Here is a 24,256-nt window from a genome sequence, read left to right as displayed (position 1 = left end):
TCATATCCAAGCTCCTAAATGATAAATCAAAACATTTATTCATAAAAAACTTCTATTTCACATAGATATTACAATCTACGGATGCACCCAGAATTCATGTTTGAAAATTATTCAAGAAAACATAGATAGATCAAGACACTATCACAGTTGATCTTTGATGCAAATCAAAAATGCAGAAAATGAAATCGCAAATACCATTCATTATTCTAAACATAAAACAGTAAAATGCAGATCCAACAGAATTTGAACAAAACAGAATAATAAAAAATGATTTTTTTTTTCAAACATGATTATTAGCAAAATCTGATCTGATCTCACAAAAGAAATCCAAACAAAGATAAATAATATATCATGATCTAATCTATACTAATGAGTCACCACTTTTCATATTAAAAAAAAAAACACAAAAAAACTCAGTTAGTGAATTTACGTAATATCAATGAAAAAGTGAAAAAGAAAATAACTTTGATAATGTTGGTAATTCCTTTCTTTTGGAAAAAAAAACTGATGTGGCAGCTGAGTCACTTAAGTGACTTGCCACATCAGCGTTGACTTGGTCAAAATTAACCTTTTGCAAAAGAGGTAAAGATAGGGCCTAAAGTGTTATTTTGAAACATAAGGAGTCAAAATTGCAACTTTCTAAAACTTATGGGCCAAAAATGCAATTTAGCCTTTTTTAAAAAAAAAATAAAAGTAGAAGTAAACTTAATAAAAAGTATAAAAATGGATAAACCAAACATGACATTTCAAAATTTAAGAACATTGTGAGTTGTGACTTTATTATTTTAGAAGTTCTTCATATTAGTTCTGACCAAACTGGTTGAACTGCTGGATCCCATTTTTAAAAAATTAATATTACTATTGTCTTTATAGAGGGCCAGGCTGTCAGTGTTTAATTTATGTCAAAAAAATGTCTTATGTTATGGTCGGTTTGTTAATAAAAGATTTTTGCTGCTAAAAAAAAGTGTCTTATGTTATAATGAGTTTGTTAATTAAAGATTGTTGTTGCTACTAAAAAAATCAAGGGTACTGTTGGTATTACGAAAAGTTCACACCAAAACTCATGTATTATCTTTATATATACTAGCGAGTCAGGCAGACGCGTTTCGCGACTGCCTATGTCAAACTTATGTCAAAAAAAAAAAAGATATGTATATATGGTAAGTTTGTTAATAAAATATTTTTGCTGCTAAAAAAAATGTGTCTTATGTTATGGTAAGTTTGTTAATTAAAATTTTTTGTTGCCATTAAAAAAAATCAAGGGTATTGTTGGTATTATGAAAAGTCCACACCAAAACTCATGTGTATATATATATATATTATGATGCTTGTGAAAATATAGGGGAGGTTAGTTGCATTTAGAGGGAGGTTGATGTAATTTACCGTAAATTCAATATCTATACTATGTGTATAGTATAGATATTGAATTTACGGTAAATTACATCAACCTCCCTCTAAATGCAACTAACCTCCCCTATATTTTCACAAGCATCATAAACCTCCCCTCTAGTTATACTCCCGTCAAATTGCCGTTAAAAAAGAGAAACCTTTTTGTTTTCTCTTTCATAATACACTCTCAAAACCTTTACATTCTCTCAAAAAATTATCTTCCTATTTGAAATTCTGGTATCACTAGAATGATGTTGCCTAAGATGTCCCAACAACTACTTTGTGAATAATGTTGTTTTCTATTGTTGGCACATCTTATATAACATATAAAAACTGACAGAGAATAAATAAATGACACAAGTAATTGTTAACCCAGTTCAGCCAACTGCCTACTCTGGGGGATACCAATCCAGGAAGGAAATCCACTAATAGCTCTAGTTACTAAGACCTCCAGCAAACCCTAGGATTTACGCCTTAAACTAAGACCTCCAGCAAACCCCTGGTTTACGCCTTATAACCTCGACACTACTCATGCAACTTCTGCCTAGGAACTCCTAGACATGAGATCCCATCTCACTTCCACTCACACAACACAACCTGTGTTGATTATACAATGTTTGGAAAGATGTGGCGACAACTTGTTAAGACAACACTTCACTTTTGCTTAAAAGCTTCAAGTGAATCACACACGGTAAACTCCGTACTTCAAAGCTTAGGAGCAACCTTAAACTAATAAACTTACTTCTTAACTCGTGTTATAGAATCCACAAGCAAGAATTACAATCAAATAATAAAATACTCAACAAAGACTCAATATGTGAACTTATATTTTTCAATGAGATATCTATTCTTGAGCTTGGTCTTCGTATATATAATGATTAGGCACGCTCCTCTTTCTTCACAAATGCTCAGACGCTCCTTGAGAATCATAAAGGATGATCTGATCCTTTTTCAATCTTCATTAAGGATATATCAAGACTTTCCAAAAGTGTTTAAAGGACTTTATATGATAGGATAAGTCATCCAGCTATTTCATTAAGTTTGCCTTATCCTTAAAACTCCTGATCAGATCAAATCTCCATTGAGCGTGCTCTTTAAGTGGATTTCCATAAATAGCAGATGCTCTCATTAATGCGCGAGATTTCCTTGAATAAATATGATGTTGTAACATGTTTTCCAACATCTTGTTAGTATATTTGTTTTAGCAAAATTAAGCCAATTCAAATATCCAACAATCTCCCCCTTTGGCAATTTTTGGCTAAAACAATTTCAGGCCATTACCTTTGAGAGATATAAAAAGCGCAATCCTTCAAATCACCATGATCACACAAAAGAAGGAATGTTAGAGCATCATTTAAACAAAATTTCACATAGGTGAAAATATATGCATCAGAGGCAGCAGCAGCGGAGTTATCATCAATTAGCCTCGAGCAAAATAAAACGTGGTATCAGAGCAAAACATATATCATATGTCATATGTCATCAAAGGTGTTGTGACATATGGGAGCACATCTTCTAGCACATGTTCGTCCAATCAGGGCAGCATCCATTCAGTAGCAAACTCCCCCTGACTTCATCAGCTTGTGCACCATCTCAGGGTAAAAAAAATTTTACTCCCCCTGAATACTTGCTTACTGCTACTTAAAACATGTCATAACAAAAGACAACAACATGTAGCAGAAACAAAACAAACCAAAGTGCTACTCCCCCTTTTTAGCCACAAAATGTGCCAAAACAGGAAAGTTAAGTATCCAAAGTGCAGAATTAAACAAAATACAGACCATGCACTCAGAAGGTGCTAAAATCCAGGGCACAAACAACCCACAAACCAAATAACAAAATGCAGTAAAACATTAAAACAGATTACAAAATCATTCATCATCACTACTGTCAGAGGCTTCATCCTCATCTGTAGCAGTAGCATAACCTTCATCCTCATCTGCATCGTTTTGTTCACCTGTAGCAGCCACATTTGTACTAGCTTTCACAGGTACCTCATCAGCTTCCAATCCTTCAATCATTTTCAAGAACACATTCTTCCTTTCCTCAAGCTCAGCCTGCTGTTTATCAATGTCCTGACATTGAATTTTCAAACCAGCAATAATCTCCTTTTTGGTCATAACACCAGCTTCAGCAGCAGATGTCCCAACATGATCAGTAACATTGTGATTACCAAAAAGCTTATGATGAAAAGTAAAACCAGATTCCCTTTTCTTGGGAGTGTCAGTCACAGTCTTAATGTCTGGATATTGGGCCAAAATGATTCCACATAGCAAAGATGGAAATGCTATTGGCATCTTCACAGCAGTTGATCTAATATGCTTAATGGTTTGATCAAAAATAAAGGTTCCATAGTCATAATCAAACTTGGTTCCTACAGCATATATAAATCTACCCAGGTTTGTAGCAACATTGGTTGCATGCTTGGTTGGCACCCAATTTGTTGACCCTATCCTATTGAGGATGGCATATTTGACATTCAATTTACTTGTGGGTATCAGCTTCTTTGTAGGCCAGACCTTAACCTTACCACCAGTTATCTCAGCACTCACAACATCATTAGCAACCTCTAATTCAGCCTTAGGTTCTATAGATCTTCCTAGGTAATTATTAATCACAACAGGAGAAAAATTGATACATTTACCTCTGACAAACACTTTGTGGTAGTCCTTGCTCAGTGGATTATCACATTCTTCAGGGATGTTCACCAGAAATTCTTTCACAAGCAGCTCATAACAGGGACTGAAGTCACAGACTGTCTTCATCAGACCAGCTTCCTTGATGTAGTCAAAAATGTCTTGACATTTGAGAGCATCTTTGGTCAGTTCCCTTTCAACAGCCAATCTCCTTTGGTAAATGTAGTCCCATCTCAGTGCAAAGGCAGCACGATGGAAGGAAATGTTATCACAGGGGGCTTCTTCAATACCTTGAGGAACCTTCTTTATAGTAGCCTTCTTAGGATTGGGAGATGAGATGTTAGCAACATCTTCAGCAGCATCATAATCTGAGTCACTGGATGACTCCTTCTTTCTCTTCAGAGTCTCCTTCTTCTTGGCAGGAGGAGAGAGAACCTTGCTCCAACCTTTGACTGGTCCAACACCTTTTGTTTTCACTCTTGGTGCAGAAGTCTTGCTTGCAGTGGCCACAGCCTTCCCTGTACAGCTTCTCAATCTCTTTGTTATACCACCAGTTGATTTTTCAGCAGTCTTGGTGGTGACATAATCATCAACATCAACAACATCTTTCTCTTTTTCTTTCTCAGGTTCTACAGATTTGTCAGCTTCAACTTCTGGTTCTTCTGTTGGGATGGACTGGTTGCTCTCTTCAGATTGAGTGTCTCCTTCATCATCAGAAGTACCCTCATCAGCAGTTCCAGTTTCTTCATCTGTGGACTCAGATGTTGTGACAGTTGTCTCAACATCCTTTTCAGCAGCAGTTTCCTTCACAGGTTCTTCCTCAGCAGTTGCAGTATCAACTTCTTTATTCTTATTCAAGGATGTTTCAACATCCTTCATGACATCTTCTTCTGTAACAACAGGGGTTGATTTTTCAGCCACCATCTCAGCAATTGTTGGTGGTTTATCAGCAGTATTGGGCTCAACTTCTGTAGTAGTGTCTTCCATCTCAGTATCAATAGGTAAACCATTCAGATCTCTCTTCTCAGCATCAGTTCCCAAATTATCTTGATTAGGGTTACCAGCAATTGAAATAAGTGTCTCAACAACTTCAGACACAGGTTTAGGGTTCTGAGACGCTACTTCAGTTGTTTTCTCGGATGTGTTAACATTCGATTCAAAAACCAAATCAGACATAGACAGAGCAAACTTAGATTTATAATCCCTTCTATTCCTTTTAGAAGTTCCTTTCTCAGATTTATTATCAGATGGAGAGATAGCATCACTTACTTTTGAAGTTTTCTTCTTTTCAACAGATTTTCCCTTTCCTTTCCTCTCAGCGACATTTGTTTGAGCTTTGGATTTGGAAGCACGAACAGTTGTAACAGGTACAGAATCCTTGATGATTAGTGCCTTTGATCGAGTAGAACGACCGGACTTTGTAGTTTGAGAAGATTCAGACATGTTTGGATGATGATTTTTGAGGGTTGAGAAGATGGATAGATGGAGTTTGATGAGCAAAGTGAGAGAATAGGGTTTGCAGACAAAGGTTAGAATTTGGAAGAAAAGCAATTGAATGCGTGTGGTGATGTATTTAAGGGAAGTTTGTAATGATTTCCCTAAATTAGCGTGCATTGATTGATGGGAGAGAAAACGGTTTCCTTTTGCACGCCACAACTGCAGTAACTGCTATGCTTCTTCATGCAGGCAAATTCCTAATTTGCCCCTTAAAAATTCAAATTGATTAGCATCAAGCGCCTTTGTAAAAATGTCAGCTAGCTGTTCACTTGTACCAATGTGCTTGAGTTCCACACAATTTTCTTCAACAAGGTCTCTGATGAAATGATGCCTGATGTCTATGTGTTTGGTTCTTGAGTGTTGAACTGGATTTTTTGATATATTGATTGCACTCAAGTTGTCACAATATAATGTCATGACATCTTGATCGACATTATATTCTTTCAGCATCTGCTTCATCCACATCAGCTGGGAACAACTGCTTCCTGCAGCTATGTATTCAGCCTCTGCAGTAGATAGAGACACACAATTCTGCTTCTTGCTGAACCATGAGATTAAATTATCACCCAAAAAGAAGCATCCTCCTGAAGTGCTCTTTCTATCATCAGCACTTCCAGCCCAATCTGCATCACAATACCCTATTAAAGTTGAGTTCTTGGTCTGGGAATACAGAATCCCATAATTACTGGTGCCCTTTATATATTTCAGAATCCTTTTGACTTGTACAAGATGGCTCATCTTTGGCTTGGCTTGATATCTTGCACAAACACCCACAGCAAAGGTGATGTCTGGTCTACTAGCTGTAAGATACAATAGACTGCCAATCATGCTCCTGTATAGGCTTTGATCAACATCAATGCCATTTTCATCTTTGGTTAGCTTTAGATGAGTAGCAGCTGGTGTTCTCTTGTGTGCTGCAGTGTCCATTCCAAACTTTTTGATCATGTTCTTCGCATACTTGCTTTGAGAGACAAATATGGTGTCTTCCATTTGTTTTACTTGCAGACCAAGGAAATATGTCAGCTCACCTACCAAACTCATTTCAAACTCTGATTGCATTTGTTGTACAAAATGTTGCACCATCTCTTCAGACATTCCACCAAATACTATGTCATCAACATAAATCTGGGCAATCATCAGCTTCTCTTCTTGTTCTTTAACAAACAAGGTTTTGTCATGACCTCCTTTTCTGTATCCTTGACTAACAAGAAAATTTGTCAGCCTTTCATACCAGGCCCTTGGAGCCTGTTTCAGTCCATAAAGAGCCTTCTTCAGCTTGTACACATGATCAGGATTAGCAGGATCTACAAAACCTTTTGGCTGCTCCACATAAACTTCTTCATGTAAGTACCCATTAAGGAAGGCACTCTTGACATCCATTTGGTACAGCTTAAATTTGAAGATGCATGCTATACCAAGGAGTAGCCTAATAGATTCCAGTCTTGCAACTGGCGCAAATGTTTCATCAAAGTCAAGTCCTTCAACCTGAGTGTACCCTTGAGCCACTAACCTTGCCTTGTTTCTTGTTACAACACCATTTTCATCTGACTTGTTCTTGAACACCCATTTTGTGCCTATGACATTCACACCATTGGGTCTAGGAACAAGATCCCACACATCACTTCTCCTAAACTGAGTTAATTCATCTTGCATGGCTTCTATCCAGAACTCATCAGTGAGAGCCTCTTTTACATTTTTAGGCTCAACTTTTGAGACAAAACACGAATTAGTAACCACTTCATTTGTCCTTCTTGTAGCAATTCCCTGGTTAAGATTTCCTATGATGAGATCCTTGGGATGGTTCTTCTGTATTCTTATTGAAGGAACTTTGCTCACAGGGCGAGGTGTAGGAATGGTTGATTCATCCTCTGATTCCTTTTCTGCTACAGCTTCTTCAGATGTTGGCAAAGTTGTTGCAACATCATCTTCAGTATCAGATGTTTTAGTAGATGTCAGATCATCTATCACCACATTGATAGATTCTACTATTACCTTAGTTCTCTGGTTGTAAACTCTGTAGGCCCTGCTGTTTGTTGAGTATCCAAGGAACAATCCTTCTTCACTTTTAGGATCCATTTTTCTTCTGTGCTCTCTATCAGATAGGATATAGCACTTACTTCCAAACACATGAAAGTGTTTGACAGTTGGTTTTCTGCCTTTCCACAGTTCATATAGTGTAGTAGAAGTTCCAGTTCTGAGTGTGACACGATTGTGAATATAACAAGCAGTATGCATAGCCTCAGCCCAGAATTGATATGGAAGATGTTTTGCATGCAACATCACTCTGGCTGACTCTTGTATTGTCCTGTTCTTCCTCTCAACAACACCATTTTGTTGAGGTGTGATTGGAGCTGAGAATTCATGCTTGATTCCTTCAGAGATGCAGAATTCAAGAAAGCTTGCATTCTCAAACTCTTTACCATGATCACTTCGTATCCTAACAATAGTAGAGTTCTTTTCTCTTTGGAGTTGAAGACAAAGTTCTTTGAATGCATCAAAACTTTCAGATTTGTCTTTTAGAAATTCAATCCATGTGAACCTTGAAAAGTCATCTACCATGACAAACGCGTACCTTTTTCCTCCAAGGCTCTCCACTTGCATTGGCCCCATCAGGTCTATGTGCAGTAATTCTAGAACCCTTGTTGTGGTAAGATGTTGCAATTTTGGATGCGACATCTTTGTCTGCTTCCCTATTTGACATTCTCCACATATACTTCCTTCCTCAATTTTGAGTTTTGGAAGACCTCTGATTGCCTCTTTAGCTATTGCCTTCTTCATGCCTTTGAGGTGCAGGTGGCCAAGTTTTTGGTGCCACAATTTTACCTCATCTTCTTTACTAATAAGACATGTTGACACATCTTCTTCTTTAGGGATCCAGAGATAGCAGTTGTCTCTTGACCTTACTCCTTTCATCAACAGCTCTCCTTGCTCGTTTGTAACTAGGCACTCAGCTTTTGTGAAGTTAACTTTCATGCCTTGATCACAAAGTTGGCTTATGCTGATTAGATTAGCTTTAAGCCCTTTTACAAGCAGCACATTATCAAGCTTTGGTAAGCCATGGTTTGCAAGTTTACCAACTCCCTTGATCTCTCCTTTGGCTCCATCTCCAAAGGTTACAAAACTGGTAGCATATGACTTCAAGTCTTCAAGATAGTGTTCAACACCTGTCATGTGTCTAGAACAGCCACTATCAAAGTACCAGGTTTCTCTTGAAGAAGCTCTCAAGGATGTATGAGCTATTAGACCTGTGATCTTCTTCTTTTCTCTCCATTCCTGTCTTGTTGTAACATTAGGAAAGACAGAAGTATAGAATTCTTGATGAACTCTCCTTGGATATCCGTGCAGCCTATAGCAGAAAGGCCTAATGTGTCCTTTCCTTCCACAATGATGACATGTCCAGTTATAGAACCTGGGCATAGAATGTCCCATCAGATGTTGCGACAATCCTCCTGACACAAACGTCCTGCTGATTGGAGTATGTATAGTAGCATTGTTGAACTTCATCTGCTGCTTTACTCTTTCATGTTCAAAACCAATGGGCTTAGGTTTCCCATAGTTTTGTCTCTGTAACATTTCCTCAAAGGCATCAGTACCTTTGGTCATCATTTTAGCTACTTTAGTGACTTGATCTAAATCAGCATTTAATTTGGTTACTTCTTCATTCTGTTCAGCAACTTTGCACAGGAGGTCAGACTTCTCCATTTCCAGCTGTTGAATTTGACTACTCTGATCTTCAACCTTAGCATTGAGATTATCAATGTTTATGAGTAAGTCATTTTTCTCAGCTTGTAGTTTATCATTGATCTTCTTTTGTTTCTCTAATGCTTTGCAAACTTCTATACTTCTAGCATGAAGATCTTTATAAGTAGCAGCTAGTTCCTCATAAGTTACCTCCTCATCACATGATTCTGAGTCAGATACACAAACTCCTGTTAAAGCATTAACAAATTTGGCAGATTCTTCCTCCTCTGAATCTGTATCAGACCATGAAACCACAAGACTTTTCTTTTGCCTTTTTAGAAAGGTTGGACATTCAGGTCTGATATGTCCAAAACCTTCACATTCATGGCATTTCACTCCTCTTTCATCTTCATTTGTCTTTTTCTGAAAGCTGGTGTGTTTGTTGTTGTTGAGTCGACCATTTGGCTTGTGCCTTTGATCCACTTTCTTCATCAACTTGTTGAACTGTCTCCCAAGCATAGCCATAGATTCAGCTAAGCTTTCTTCACCTTCAGATTCAATTTGTAAATCATCAGCAGCACTTTTTGAAGCAAAGGCTAGATTCTTATCTTTCTTTTCATTTCTCTTGTTTAGGCCAATTTCATAGGTCTGAAGTGATCCTATGAGTTCATCTAAATTTAGACTTGAAAGATCATGAGCCTCCTCAATAGCTGTCACCTTCATATCAAATCTTTTAGGCAAAGATCTGAGTATTTTTCCAACTAGCTCCTCATCTGAGATAGGTTTCCCAAGTGCATCAAACGAATTTGCAAAGTCAAGCACATTCATCTGAAAATCATGAATGGTTTCTTCCTCCTTCATTCTGAGATTCTCAAAATTGGTTTTGAGCATCTGAAGTTTAGATAGCTTAACTTTTGATGTTCCTTCATGAGCTTTTCTCAGAACTTCCCAGGCGTGCTTAGCAGTAATACATCTCTTAACAAGCCTGAACATGTTTGCATCTACACCATTAAAAATTGCATACAAGGCTTTGGAGTTGCCAAGTGCCAGATCATCCTCATCTTTAGTCCATTCATCATTTGGCTTCTTGACATCAGTTTTATTGCCATCTTTGTCAAGAACCATTGGTGGTTCCCATCCACGTAACACAGCCTTCCATGTCCTGCTGTCAATTGATTTTATGAAAGCCTCCATTTTAGATTTCCAATAATCATAGTTCTCAGGACCTGTCAGTAAGGGGGGTTTAGACACTGACCCTCCTTCTTTATCCATTGTACCAGAAAGTACTCTCCCTGGAGCTCACCCAAAATAACAGAACAGGGTGCCCGCTCTGATGCCAATTGAAATTCTGGTATCACTAGAATGATGTTGCCTAAGATGTCCCAACAACTACTTTGTGAATAATGTTGTTTTCTATTGTTGGCACATCTTATATAACATATAAAAACTGACAGAGAATAAATAAATGACACAAGTAATTGTTAACCCAGTTCAGCCAACTGCCTACTCTGGGGGATACCAATCCAGGAAGGAAATCCACTAATAGCTCTAGTTACTAAGACCTCCAGCAAACCCTAGGATTTACGCCTTAAACTAAGACCTCCAGCAAACCCCTGGTTTACGCCTTATAACCTCGACACTACTCATGCAACTTCTGCCTAGGAACTCCTAGACATGAGATCCCATCTCACTTCCACTCACACAACACAACCTGTGTTGATTATACAATGTTTGGAAAGATGTGGCGACAACTTGTTAAGACAACACTTCACTTTTGCTTAAAAGCTTCAAGTGAATCACACACGGTAAACTCCGTACTTCAAAGCTTAGGAGCAACCTTAAACTAATAAACTTACTTCTTAACTCGTGTTATAGAATCCACAAGCAAGAATTACAATCAAATAATAAAATACTCAACAAAGACTCAATATGTGAACTTATATTTTTCAATGAGATATCTATTCTTGAGCTTGGTCTTCGTATATATAATGATTAGGCACGCTCCTCTTTCTTCACAAATGCTCAGACGCTCCTTGAGAATCATAAAGGATGATCTGATCCTTTTTCAATCTTCATTAAGGATATATCAAGACTTTCCAAAAGTGTTTAAAGGACTTTATATGATAGGATAAGTCATCCAGCTATTTCATTAAGTTTGCCTTATCCTTAAAACTCCTGATCAGATCAAATCTCCATTGAGCGTGCTCTTTAAGTGGATTTCCATAAATAGCAGATGCTCTCATTAATGCGCGAGATTTCCTTGAATAAATATGATGTTGTAACATGTTTTCCAACATCTTGTTAGTATATTTGTTTTAGCAAAATTAAGCCAATTCAAATATCCAACACTATTGTTGTACTTGCTCGTTCTCGTCGATTTTTGAAACTCTGGTTTTTTTTTCCTTCAACTTTTGCTATCTAACGGAGAATCTAACGGTGTTAACGTTCGGCCTTTGTAAGACTTGTGAAAGTGTATACACAATCAATTGCAGAAAAGTATTAAAATAGAGTATCGTACCCACAGGGATTGCGAGTGGAACTTAATTTCAATTCGTATTTAGTCGATTCTTAACTTATGAGCATAAAGGTAACAAAATATCATTTTGGGTTTTTATAACATAAAATATAAATGACAATAATGAAAATAGGTTTTGATAACAAGAGTTTGTTGAGGCAAAATCCATTTTAGTATTTTAATGACAACAAACCTTATGGAATAAATGTTAAGTTTTATGAATGGTGATCTACTGATGTTTGCACTTGAGTTTTTGTTGAAAGATAGATATTATCAAGTGGACGAGCTAGAGGCTACTCACGTCAACAAGTGCATTTATATACTCAAACAATGAAAGAATTGGAGTATCATCGGATAATTACAACAGTAGTATCACAAGCTTCAAGAAGATTTTTAAAGACTGTTGTTTTGAATCATAAAAAGATTCATCGAAGGATCAAGCAAGAAAGTGAGTTTCATGGATAATTGTCTTCCTCATCACTCAAGGATCACAACAAGTATTGAATAATCAAGGAAGAATTTGAGGATCATAGTTGAAGAATCAGGATGGAAAAACCTGCATCACAAGCTACTCAAGAATATATTGATTTTATGTGACAAGGGTTACAATGAGTTTTTGAGTTATATGCTTTGAGGATTTACTACTACAATTAATATTAATGGGAATGATGCATTCATTGAGGATCTTCATAACCTACTCAAAGTATCATTTTACCAAAGCTTCTCAAGATGACAACATTTGAGAATGATGGTCATGAGTTTTTCAAAGGAGCTTATGCACAAGGAATAAATGTTTTAATCATTCTCAATGATGAGTACTCTCATGCCTCCACTAAAGAATCTTAAAGATCATCAATGAGCAAACAACCATGTGTGCAAAACATCAAAGAGGAATTGTGGGAAGTTTTGCAGCAGCAAGATTTCAAGTTAATTGATCAAGATCACGTGTCTCACTCCTTGAAGAAAATCTTGAATGCTGGTTCAAGAATGCTCTGAGAACATTCTACAGTTTATGCTTCATTCTCTCCAAGAACGAGCTTCATAGCAAAAGTACTTATTTCTTTAAGTCAACTCTGTTCAAGACAAAGAAACACTTTTATCTTGGTTTTAACTCACAAGATCACAACAGTTTATGATCAATTAAGGCAAGGAATATTTGGGAGAAAAGTGACTTTCCCCTTTGGCCATAGTTAAGGATCAAGCATGTGCAACATGATAAATTCTCAAGACAACATCTCATCAGGTGTATCAAGAGTGTTTAGACAATGTTTACATAGACCAATGAGAATGGGACAACACATCTTCAACTATTAGTTGTCATGTACTTTCAAAAGGATATTATATGAACATTCTCCCATGTGTTTTATTTTGTTCAAGAAGAATGTACATGGAAAGTACATCATGAACAGTTCCAAGAAGGACAATACAGCTGCTTCCTCTACATATTACAGCTGGTTTCTGTCATGCATCAAATCTGCTTCAAAAGAACAAAGTCATATATTACCCAGTCTGGAGAACACTCTGAGAACGATGCTGAGAATGTCTGTCCTTTACATTTGAAGATGCAAACTCATCTACAGCTGGCCAAAACGTGTTTAAATGATTTGTAACGGCTATACTTGGTGGAAAAGCAATGGACAACTATCTACAACTCACTGCAAGCTGTCATTATGGCTCTTTTGTTTGAAAATATGAAGAACAGCAGGGAGAACGTTCTGAGAAAGATCAGTTTGAGCTTATCCACTCAACAATTCAGCATGAGCTGTCTATTTTGAATCAACTAGCCGTTGGAAAACTTCCTTTGGGACCAAGGAACTGAAGACTCAAGGTTCAACTATAAAAGGAAGGCTTTGGCAACATTGAAGAGCAAGAGTTGAAGCTACAAATCATCAATCACTTGTTTTTGTCTACAAGTCATAAAACTCTTCTTTTATCACTCACACTCAAGATCTACATTCTCATCATACTTCTGAGTTTAGAGTGTTTTTATTTGCTTCTCAAACTAACCTTTGAGTTTCTAAAAGCAAATAACTCAAGAGACCATTTTTCAACATAACCCATTTTTAAGTGGTTACATCTTTGTCTCTTTATTTAAATCTCTCTCACTCCAAACATTGTAATCTCAATACTAGGATCAGTATATCATTTGAGTGAACTGAGAGTTTTTTCCATTGTAACAAGCTTCTCAATTGTTTGAGTTTTTGTAAAAGCTTGAAGATCCAAACCATCATCATTTGTAAAAGATTGGCTCAAGTCAATACGTAACTATTGATTGAGTGACACCTTATAAAGTCTGGAGGACTTAGGTAGATCAAGCGAGTGAAGCTTGGAAGATTATGATCTTGGACTAGATCAAGGAAGAAGTGTAATTTGAGATCGGTAGTATCTCATAGTGGATAATCTCACAGGAGCGTGAGGACTGGAGTAGCCCATACTATTAGGGGGTGAACCAGGATAATTGTTTGTGTGTTGTTTCTCTTCCTTATTCTCTTTTATTTACTGTAAACACACATCACACAAAGCACTTCATTATACTTAATTTGAATTGTCACGCAGTAGAGAACGTTCCCAGAACAATCTATTTTATAGTAAAGAACGTTCTCAGACCAAGCTGTTCTATAATTCACTAACATTTATCCAAGTATACACTTGAGATCAATTTTGTAGAATGCAGGATTAATTTTTAAAAAAGGGTCACAATTCAAACCCCCCCTTTCTTGTGACTATTTCTTCCACTTCAATTGGCATCAGAGCTCTGCCTCTAAGGTTTGAGCACTTAACAGTGTAAGAGGAAAAGATTCAGGAAGGAAGTGATGACGAAACCTGCAAATCAAAGTTCGAGCCATAAATGCAAGGGACATTCCAAAACTAAATGTCCTAAGAACAAGAAAGTGCAAAGAAAGCTTGCTTCAAAGATGAAATCTACGATGGCAACTAAAGATGACTTTGATGGCTCAAAAATAGAAGAAAAAGGCAACTCATGTTCAATGGTAGATAAAGAGGTAACAACTTTTGAATTTTGTCCTGCATGTAAAGTAATGGAAGTTGGATTTGATAATCTTCTAAAAAGCTCAAACATTATATCTCAAAAGTATACAATTATGGAAAATCGACTATTTGAGATTGAGAAAGAAAATGAGAAATTGCAAATCTTAAATGATAAATATTTTAAAATGATTCAAGAATTGCAATACTCTCATTTGGAAATGTTTGAACAAACAAAGATTCTCAACGAGGAAGAAATCAATAATCATCTTCCAGAATGCTCTATGAATCATGAAGAGAATGATGTTTTGAAAGGAAATGTTTTAGAATTGAAAAACGACATTACAAGTTCTGCAAAATCTAGAGAAACTTTTCAAAACATAAAGGAATCACAAGTAGTAATTTTTGAAAAAACTTATTTAGGTTGTGGAAATTTTCAAAAACAAAAGTCTTATGAGAATTTTTTTGTTCCTCATAAAGATAAAAAATTACAGAGATACAAATGCTCATATTGTTACAAATATGGACATATTGAATCCTTTTGTTTTAAGAAAAAATTCAAAAGAAAAGAACATTCTCATCAGAAACAAGAACATTCTCAGAAGGTTCTCAAAATACATTCTTATTCCAAAACTTCCTATAAGAGATCAACTTATCATCATAAGAAGAAATCTTATAAGAGGAATGACACTAACCTTCAAGGACCCAGATCACTATGGGTACCAAAATCATTACTAACTTGTGTTGCAGGAACATCTTTAAGCAGTCAAGAAAAAGCCTTAAGACTTGGAAAATTGATACTCAAGGAATATGACTTGAGAAAGACAATATTTCCTCATATTTAAAAAAGGATGAATGTGATCTGCAACCTTTGGAATCATTGACAAAAATCAAACCAAAGGTATTTGTATCATTACTAAAATGATTTTGCATAAATTAAGGATGATTGATATGTTAAAGGTGTAACACATAACTTCTCTAATTTGGTAACATTGGAACTGAAGTTATTTCATATTCATCCTCATGATCATGATTTTTCATTTAAAATCTTTATGTTAATACATAGATGATTTTTAGACCATATCATACTTTAAATGTTTTTGGCATAAAAGAGTTTTGTCAAATATGACAACTATTGCAAATTTATTCAAATTTGGTCTGATAAGATATTTTTCAAAATTGGTTGTGAAAATGATATAATTTGTAAACTTATATTTATTGTATCAAGAAGTTGTCTTCTTTTTCAAAAATACAATTTCAACCAAAAAACTCTTGAACCACTTCATATTGGTTTATTTGTTCTTGTCAAAACTACAAGTCTTATGACTTCTTTATTCTTAATGATTTATTCAATGATCCACTTGGACATTATTTTTAAGAGCATAAGAGTGGTGCCTTTTAACCCTTTTTAAGTTCTTTGAAAAAGGGTTCATTTATTAGAAGCTCAAAAATCATTTTCTATAAGTAGTGATCATGTGGAGATTATGAAAAACTTTCTTTCACAACTTTCTTTAAAGAAAATGGTATTTCAGTTGATTTTTCTTGATTTAGAATTTCAACAAAAATAGAGTTGTTTTAATGGCTAAAATATTTTTAAACGTTGAAAAATACTCTTGAAAGAAACCATAGATATTACATGTTATGTTTTTGAATCATGTTTGTATCTTGAGTAAAACTTCATGCCATTTTGAAAGTATAAAAATTCAATCATATCATGATTTTATATTTTTGATGTTATTACTATTTTTGGCATAGTAAAGAAAACAATTTTTGGGATACTCTCTTTATGCATTTTACTTTTAATGAGTTTGATATGAAGAGAAGATATAATAGTGGTGTTGATGTTAATGAACAACAACGACAAGAAATCATGGATCAATAGATTGAAATTATTCGAACATCATCTTTACAAATACATCCAAAGAGTTGGGAGTTGACTTTCCATCATCCTCAAGATGGAACCTTTAAAAGCTCCATTGATATAACAATAACATTCTCCATTGGAATGAACAATGGTATTGGTACACCGTTTTGAAATTGCGAAGAAATAATTTAGTCATAGAAATGTTCAATTTGCAATTGGTGTTAAGATGAATGAATCTCCTTCATCAACTCTCGAGAAAGAATTCAAGTTGTTTCACAATATATGTCAACATTGTGTATTTCCTAGAAAAGAAAGCAAAGAAAAGGTTTTGGAGAATGTCATGTTTGTCATGTATCACCTTACTAAGTGATTGAAGCTGAATCTCTCACACATCATCTTGCAACATACGATCAATGCAGCAGAGTCTGTAACAAGGAAAGTTACTCTCCCTTATGGGATGATCTTCACCAAGATTATTCATATCATCAAGATTGACTTCAAGAAGAAGAAAACAGTCAACTTTTGCACTACCTTTGACTTCAAATGTTCATCAAATGAAAAATGAGTTTGTTAATCTTGAGGACTCTACTACTGAGGTTGGGAACAAAAAAGGAGATAGGAATATGGAAAAGAAAATAACTTGGACGAGTTACTTAAATTCTCCGTTTCATTCAGCAGATCAATCTAAGAATGTTCTCCCTGCAAAGGCAACAAGTGTCAAAGGCAAATAAGTTCTACTTGAAGATAACCAATCTCAGTCCTGCTTTTATTATCTTGACACCTCATTGAATTTTAGTTAAAGCATTGACATTGGTCTTGGATTAACCTCTTCTCAAATTGCTGCAATGATATTTGAAGGTTTTACTCTCACAACCAAACCGGTTAATCAATCACTCTTTTCACCATTGATGAATTCTACCCAAGGATCTATAGAATCCTTTTTCAGTTATGAATTCTCAAGTAATTTGTTAAAATTACCATTGATGGAATGTCAACTAAATTTTCTTTTGAAGAAAATGAAAAATGAATAAGCATGTGGATCTCATTCTTGAAGGATCATAAAGTTCTAAGAATGATCTCAAGGAAAATCAAATGATGATGAAATCCAAATGTTTCTGATTACAACATTGAGTTATGAGTAATTTGTTCTAAACATGATTTCCTCTTCATCCCTATTACCTAAAGTTACTCTACAAGGATGATTTTTCTTAGAGAATATCTAAGAAGGTGAATTTACTCAACATTGGAGAATGCATCAAAGGATAAATCTTTTCTCCTCAATGTAGATGATTTTTCTTAGAGAATATCTAAGAGGGTGAATTTACTCAACATTGGAGAATGCATCAAAGGATAAATCTTTTCTCCTCAATCATCAATAAAGTGTCCTCTATTTACAATGATCAGCATATGGTGGAATTATAAAACAATTCAAGATGTTCTCATCATTAAAATCTCATGAGAGGGAAGTCATTAAATGAGGTACACAAATTTTTAAATTTGATCACATTTGCATTATAATAAGTTTGAATATCTTTATGAAATGTTATTATGTGATTGATTGAATGATCTTGAAATCAAGAATACTTTCTGAAATGCAAGTATATGAATTTAAAGCTTAACTTGTACATCATTTTTTTTGAATTGTATATGTTTATGCTTTCAAATAGCTTTAAAGCAATAAGGTTTGCAATCCTTGTTCCTATACTTTTCATGATTTTGGTTCACACATTGCAAAATAATCTCTTTCATATTATCATGTTAAGTGTGAAGTGAATGAACTTCATTTTTGTGCAATATCATCTTTTTACACCCTTGTAAGCATTTCTTTTTCAAATATGCTACTCATATTGCTTTTAAAATTTTGTTAAGGGTTGTTTAATTTGATCAAGTCATATTTTCTCTATTTTCACAATGATCGAGTTTTAATTTAACATGCCAAAAATCGATTGAATTAACATTTGTCTTAATTCAATTTTTTATGGTCTTGTGGCATATGTTTTAAAAAGTATATTGATTACAGTGTTAATCAATTTTTTTTGTGCAAGCTATGTTATGTGCTTAATGAAAAATTATCCTTGATGATCAATGAATAATTTTTGGAGTTAGTCTCTTAATTATTCTTCATGATAGACCAAAACATTTAGAACAAAAATGACAAAAACTCATAATTTTGATAATCAATATATGTCATATTTTGGTCTTCCATAAGCTTGACTTATAGTACTTTTTCATGAAAAACATTTTTTTTTCAATAAGTCTTTTATATGTGCACCTTTCTCAATATAAAACTTTGGATGAATCCAATTTTGTTGCACATCTTGATTAACCTATAGTTTGCTTAATTGATGATTAAGTAGAACTTTTTGAACATGGCTTCAAAAAAAATTGAGATTTTGTTATGACTTATGTAAAAGATCCTCCTTCAAAGGTTTTAAATTAATATCCATTTTTTGTTGGATTTATTATTTGAAGGATTTTAACAAGAGAACATATGATTGGTCTTCATGAGAATAATTTGTGTGTCCACTCTCCATAAAATTAGAATTTGGTCTAAGAATAATAGTTCTTGCACATTGTATTCTTGAACTCATATTTGACTTTTTATTAACATAAAAGTGTTGTTTCTACACTTGCGTGTTAAGTTGTCAAAATAGAATTGTGATCAAATTTTTTTTACAATGAAGTATTCTTTGAATATTTTGCTTTGAAACATAATCATCTTCTTTATGAGAATATTCAAAAAAGAGAGAATTTGTTTTTGACAAGATGTCAATTAACTCTGATTTCGCAGCTTCCTCATATGCGCAATTTTCTCTCTAGTTTTAAAAATCATTGGAAGTTTTTCAAAAGATATTTTAGTCTTGTCTATCATTTCCTTATTTTAAGAATGATCATGTTTTAAAAGAATGTCCATCTCATAAGACTTAGGGGGAGTTCTCTAAATTTGAGAATGTTTGACTTGCATTGTCATTGAGGTCAAAATCACATTTTCTAAAAATTGAGTGTTTAGCATCAATTTTTAAAATCAAATGATTACAAATGTTTTAGTGTGATTTAATCATTATTCATGTTATGATTGCTATATTGAATGGAATGATTATTGATCGTCATACATGATTTGTGCTTTAATGTTTGATATATGAATGAACTTCTTAATTGCATGATTTGTATATGCAATACATTTCTTCTCTTGATTCCTATCATTGCACTTCATATTTCATATTTTTCCCAATACTTTTTGATAGATGACAAAAGGGGGAGAGATATATATGATGGGAGAGAATTGTTAGATGGAACTAATTAATGAAGAATGTTATGAATTAACCTCTTGCATGTATTTAGGGGGAGTTTAATTAGAATGATATAAATTAAACTCTTGCATGTGTTTAGGGGGAGCTTAATTGTATACCTATGAACATTCTTGCATTTATTATTATTTCCATCCATAAAACATAAAATTTATTCAAAAAGTTTGTCATCATCAAAAAGGGGGAGATTGTTGAGGCAAAATCCATTTTAGTATTTTAATGACAACAAACCTTATGGAATAAATGTTAAGTTTTATGAATGGTGATCTACTGATGTTTGCACTTGAGTTTTTGTTGAAAGATAGATATTATCAAGTGGACGAGCTAGAGGCTACTCACGTCAACAAGTGCATTTATATACTCAAACAATGAAAGAATTGGAGTATCATCGGATAATTACAACAGTAGTATCACAAGCTTCAAGAAGATTTTTAAAGACTGTTGTTTTGAATCATAAAAAGATTCATCGAAGGATCAAGCAAGAAAGTGAGTTTCATGGATAATTGTCTTCCTCATCACTCAAGGATCACAACAAGTATTGAATAATCAAGGAAGAATTTGAGGATCATAGTTGAAGAATCAGGATGGAAAAACCTGCATCACAAGCTACTCAAGAATATATTGATTTTATGTGACAAGGGTTACAATGAGTTTTTGAGTTATATGCTTTGAGGATTTACTACTACAATTAATATTAATGGGAATGATGCATTCATTGAGGATCTTCATAACCTACTCAAAGTATCATTTTACCAAAGCTTCTCAAGATGACAACATTTGAGAATGATGGTCATGAGTTTTTCAAAGGAGCTTATGCACAAGGAATAAATGTTTTAATCATTCTCAATGATGAGTACTCTCATGCCTCCACTAAAGAATCTTAAAGATCATCAATGAGCAAACAACCATGTGTGCAAAACATCAAAGAGGAATTGTGGGAAGTTTTGCAGCAGCAAGATTTCAAGTTAATTGATCAAGATCACGTGTCTCACTCCTTGAAGAAAATCTTGAATGCTGGTTCAAGAATGCTCTGAGAACATTCTACAGTTTATGCTTCATTCTCTCCAAGAACGAGCTTCATAGCAAAAGTACTTATTTCTTTAAGTCAACTCTGTTCAAGACAAAGAAACACTTTTATCTTGGTTTTAACTCACAAGATCACAACAGTTTATGATCAATTAAGGCAAGGAATATTTGGGAGAAAAGTGACTTTCCCCTTTGGCCATAGTTAAGGATCAAGCATGTGCAACATGATAAATTCTCAAGACAACATCTCATCAGGTGTATCAAGAGTGTTTAGACAATGTTTACATAGACCAATGAGAATGGGACAACACATCTTCAACTATTAGTTGTCATGTACTTTCAAAAGGATATTATATGAACATTCTCCCATGTGTTTTATTTTGTTCAAGAAGAATGTACATGGAAAGTACATCATGAACAGTTCCAAGAAGGACAATACAGCTGCTTCCTCTACATATTACAGCTGGTTTCTGTCATGCATCAAATCTGCTTCAAAAGAACAAAGTCATATATTACCCAGTCTGGAGAACACTCTGAGAACGATGCTGAGAATGTCTGTCCTTTACATTTGAAGATGCAAACTCATCTACAGCTGGCCAAAACGTGTTTAAATGATTTGTAACGGCTATACTTGGTGGAAAAGCAATGGACAACTATCTACAACTCACTGCAAGCTGTCATTATGGCTCTTTTGTTTGAAAATATGAAGAACAGCAGGGAGAACGTTCTGAGAAAGATCAGTTTGAGCTTATCCACTCAACAATTCAGCATGAGCTGTCTATTTTGAATCAACTAGCCGTTGGAAAACTTCCTTTGGGACCAAGGAACTGAAGACTCAAGGTTCAACTATAAAAGGAAGGCTTTGGCAACATTGAAGAGCAAGAGTTGAAGCTACAAATCATCAATCACTTGTTTTTGTCTACAAGTCATAAAACTCTTCTTTTATCACTCACACTCAAGATCTACATTCTCATCATACTTCTGAGTTTAGAGTGTTTTTATTTGCTTCTCAAACTAACCTTTGAGTTTCTAAAAGCAAATAACTCAAGAGACCATTTTTCAACATAACCCATTTTTAAGTGGTTACATCTTTGTCTCTTTATTTAAATCTCTCTCACTCCAAACATTGTAATCTCAATACTAGGATCAGTATATCATTTGAGTGAACTGAGAGTTTTTTCCATTGTAACAAGCTTCTCAATTGTTTGAGTTTTTGTAAAAGCTTGAAGATCCAAACCATCATCATTTGTAAAAGATTGGCTCAAGTCAATACGTAACTATTGATTGAGTGACACCTTATAAAGTCTGGAGGACTTAGGTAGATCAAGCGAGTGAAGCTTGGAAGATTATGATCTTGGACTAGATCAAGGAAGAAGTGTAATTTGAGATCGGTAGTATCTCATAGTGGATAATCTCACAGGAGCGTGAGGACTGGAGTAGCCCATACTATTAGGGGGTGAACCAGGATAATTGTTTGTGTGTTGTTTCTCTTCCTTATTCTCTTTTATTTACTGTAAACACACATCACACAAAGCACTTCATTATACTTAATTTGAATTGTCACGCAGTAGAGAACGTTCCCAGAACAATCTATTTTATAGTAAAGAACGTTCTCAGACCAAGCTGTTCTATAATTCACTAACATTTATCCAAGTATACACTTGAGATCAATTTTGTAGAATGCAGGATTAATTTTTAAAAAAGGGTCACAATTCAAACCCCCCCTTTCTTGTGACTATTTCTTCCACTTCAGAGTTGGGAAGTTGTTGGAATATAATCAATGATCAGTTCAACTACGGTTTAATGCTTGTGTGTGATAAGTGCTGTCAAGACTATTGTGACCAAGCTTCCTTGTGGTGTATGTCTACAACGTTAGATAATAAAATGAGGGATAAGGTGGGTCATATGTCTAGGTCACGCTTAATTCATTTCAGTTCATAAAAGATCTTGCTTGTTTTAAATCACTATGGCATCAAGGCTTATGTCTAAGTCCTAGAGTAAGAAGTATGTGTCCATATTCTATTTAACCATATTAGTTCATTCCATTCATTTACTATTAGATGTCTCATAATAATAAACTTGTATCTAATCTTAAGTTGATCAAGCTCAGAATCAAATATATAACAAAATAGCAAATGAACCAAAATATAGCATAACAACACACAACATATCACATAAATGACATTAAACTTTCATTGAACTTCACAAAATTCCAACATCAAGAGATTTAACTCATGGTGAGCTTTACAACACAAATAACAAGAGGAATAAATCTACACATCAGATGAGAATAGAAATGTAAACCTACAAACATGACCACTAAAGATGATGTCTCAACCTCCAAGTCAGCAACGTCGTGCCTCCAGTTATCGAAATTGCATCAGAGTTGCGGCGGCGGCTCAAGTAGTTCTCCAAACTAGCACTCCTTTGTTCTCCACTTTGTAATATTCTTGTCATCCCGAAACTATGGTTATTGGCTCCTTTATATAGAGATCAATCTTGGATCATGGGCCCTAACCACTTAGAATAAGACAGCCCAAAAGAATAAGGCATATTCCCTTAAGATAACAACAGACAGTACAATCTGCACATGGGAAATCTGTCAGTTGTCTTGTCTTCGCCCGGTAGTGCTTTTGTCTTCTTTCACAACATACGTGGAGCTTTGACTACACATGCGACTCCACGCAATCTTAGTTGTACGGAACTCAGGTCTTGACTCTAATTAGCATCAGATAGCTCTGACTCAAGTTATCACCAGAACTCCTCTTTTGAACGAAGGATTACAATTATCTCCTAATTACATACTAGACTCAAAATACATCAAAATGAATCAAAACATTGAATGATCACCTTATGGTCAGACAATAACTAAAGTAAATAGGGATAACAAACATCACATAAAGTGAGTTATCAGTTAACCGAAAAGGGACTTGTGTATCTATGTAATAAAAATAAAAACTAAAGGGAGGTTAGTGTATTTGTTTTTTGGTTACATGGTTAGTGTATGTTTTAAAACTAGAGGGGATGCTTGTATTATTTAAAGTAACCTCAGGAGAGGTTAGTGTAATTTTCCCTTGAATTTATGTTAATTAGTATGTAAAAAAAAACATAAATAAAATATTAATTTCTGCAAATTGAATTTAAAATTTATATAAATTAAATTTTTATTTCATATGTTGAATATTTGTGTTGTTGACCTCATTTTGCTAAAATAAATATACAAGCAAGATGTTCGACCAAATGTTTCAACATGTTGGGTACGACAATCAGATTGCCCAAATCTCGTGCATTTATTACGCATATCTTATATATCTGGAAATCCACTCTATAAACGTGTATGACTATTATCTGCGAA

The sequence above is a fragment of the Trifolium pratense genome, linkage group LG1, assembly GCF_020283565.1.
Source record: "Trifolium pratense cultivar HEN17-A07 linkage group LG1, ARS_RC_1.1, whole genome shotgun sequence".
NCBI lineage: Eukaryota > Viridiplantae > Streptophyta > Magnoliopsida > Fabales > Fabaceae > Trifolium > Trifolium pratense.
The sequence above is the reverse complement of the archived record's forward strand: the minus strand, read 5'-3'. Positions refer to the sequence as shown.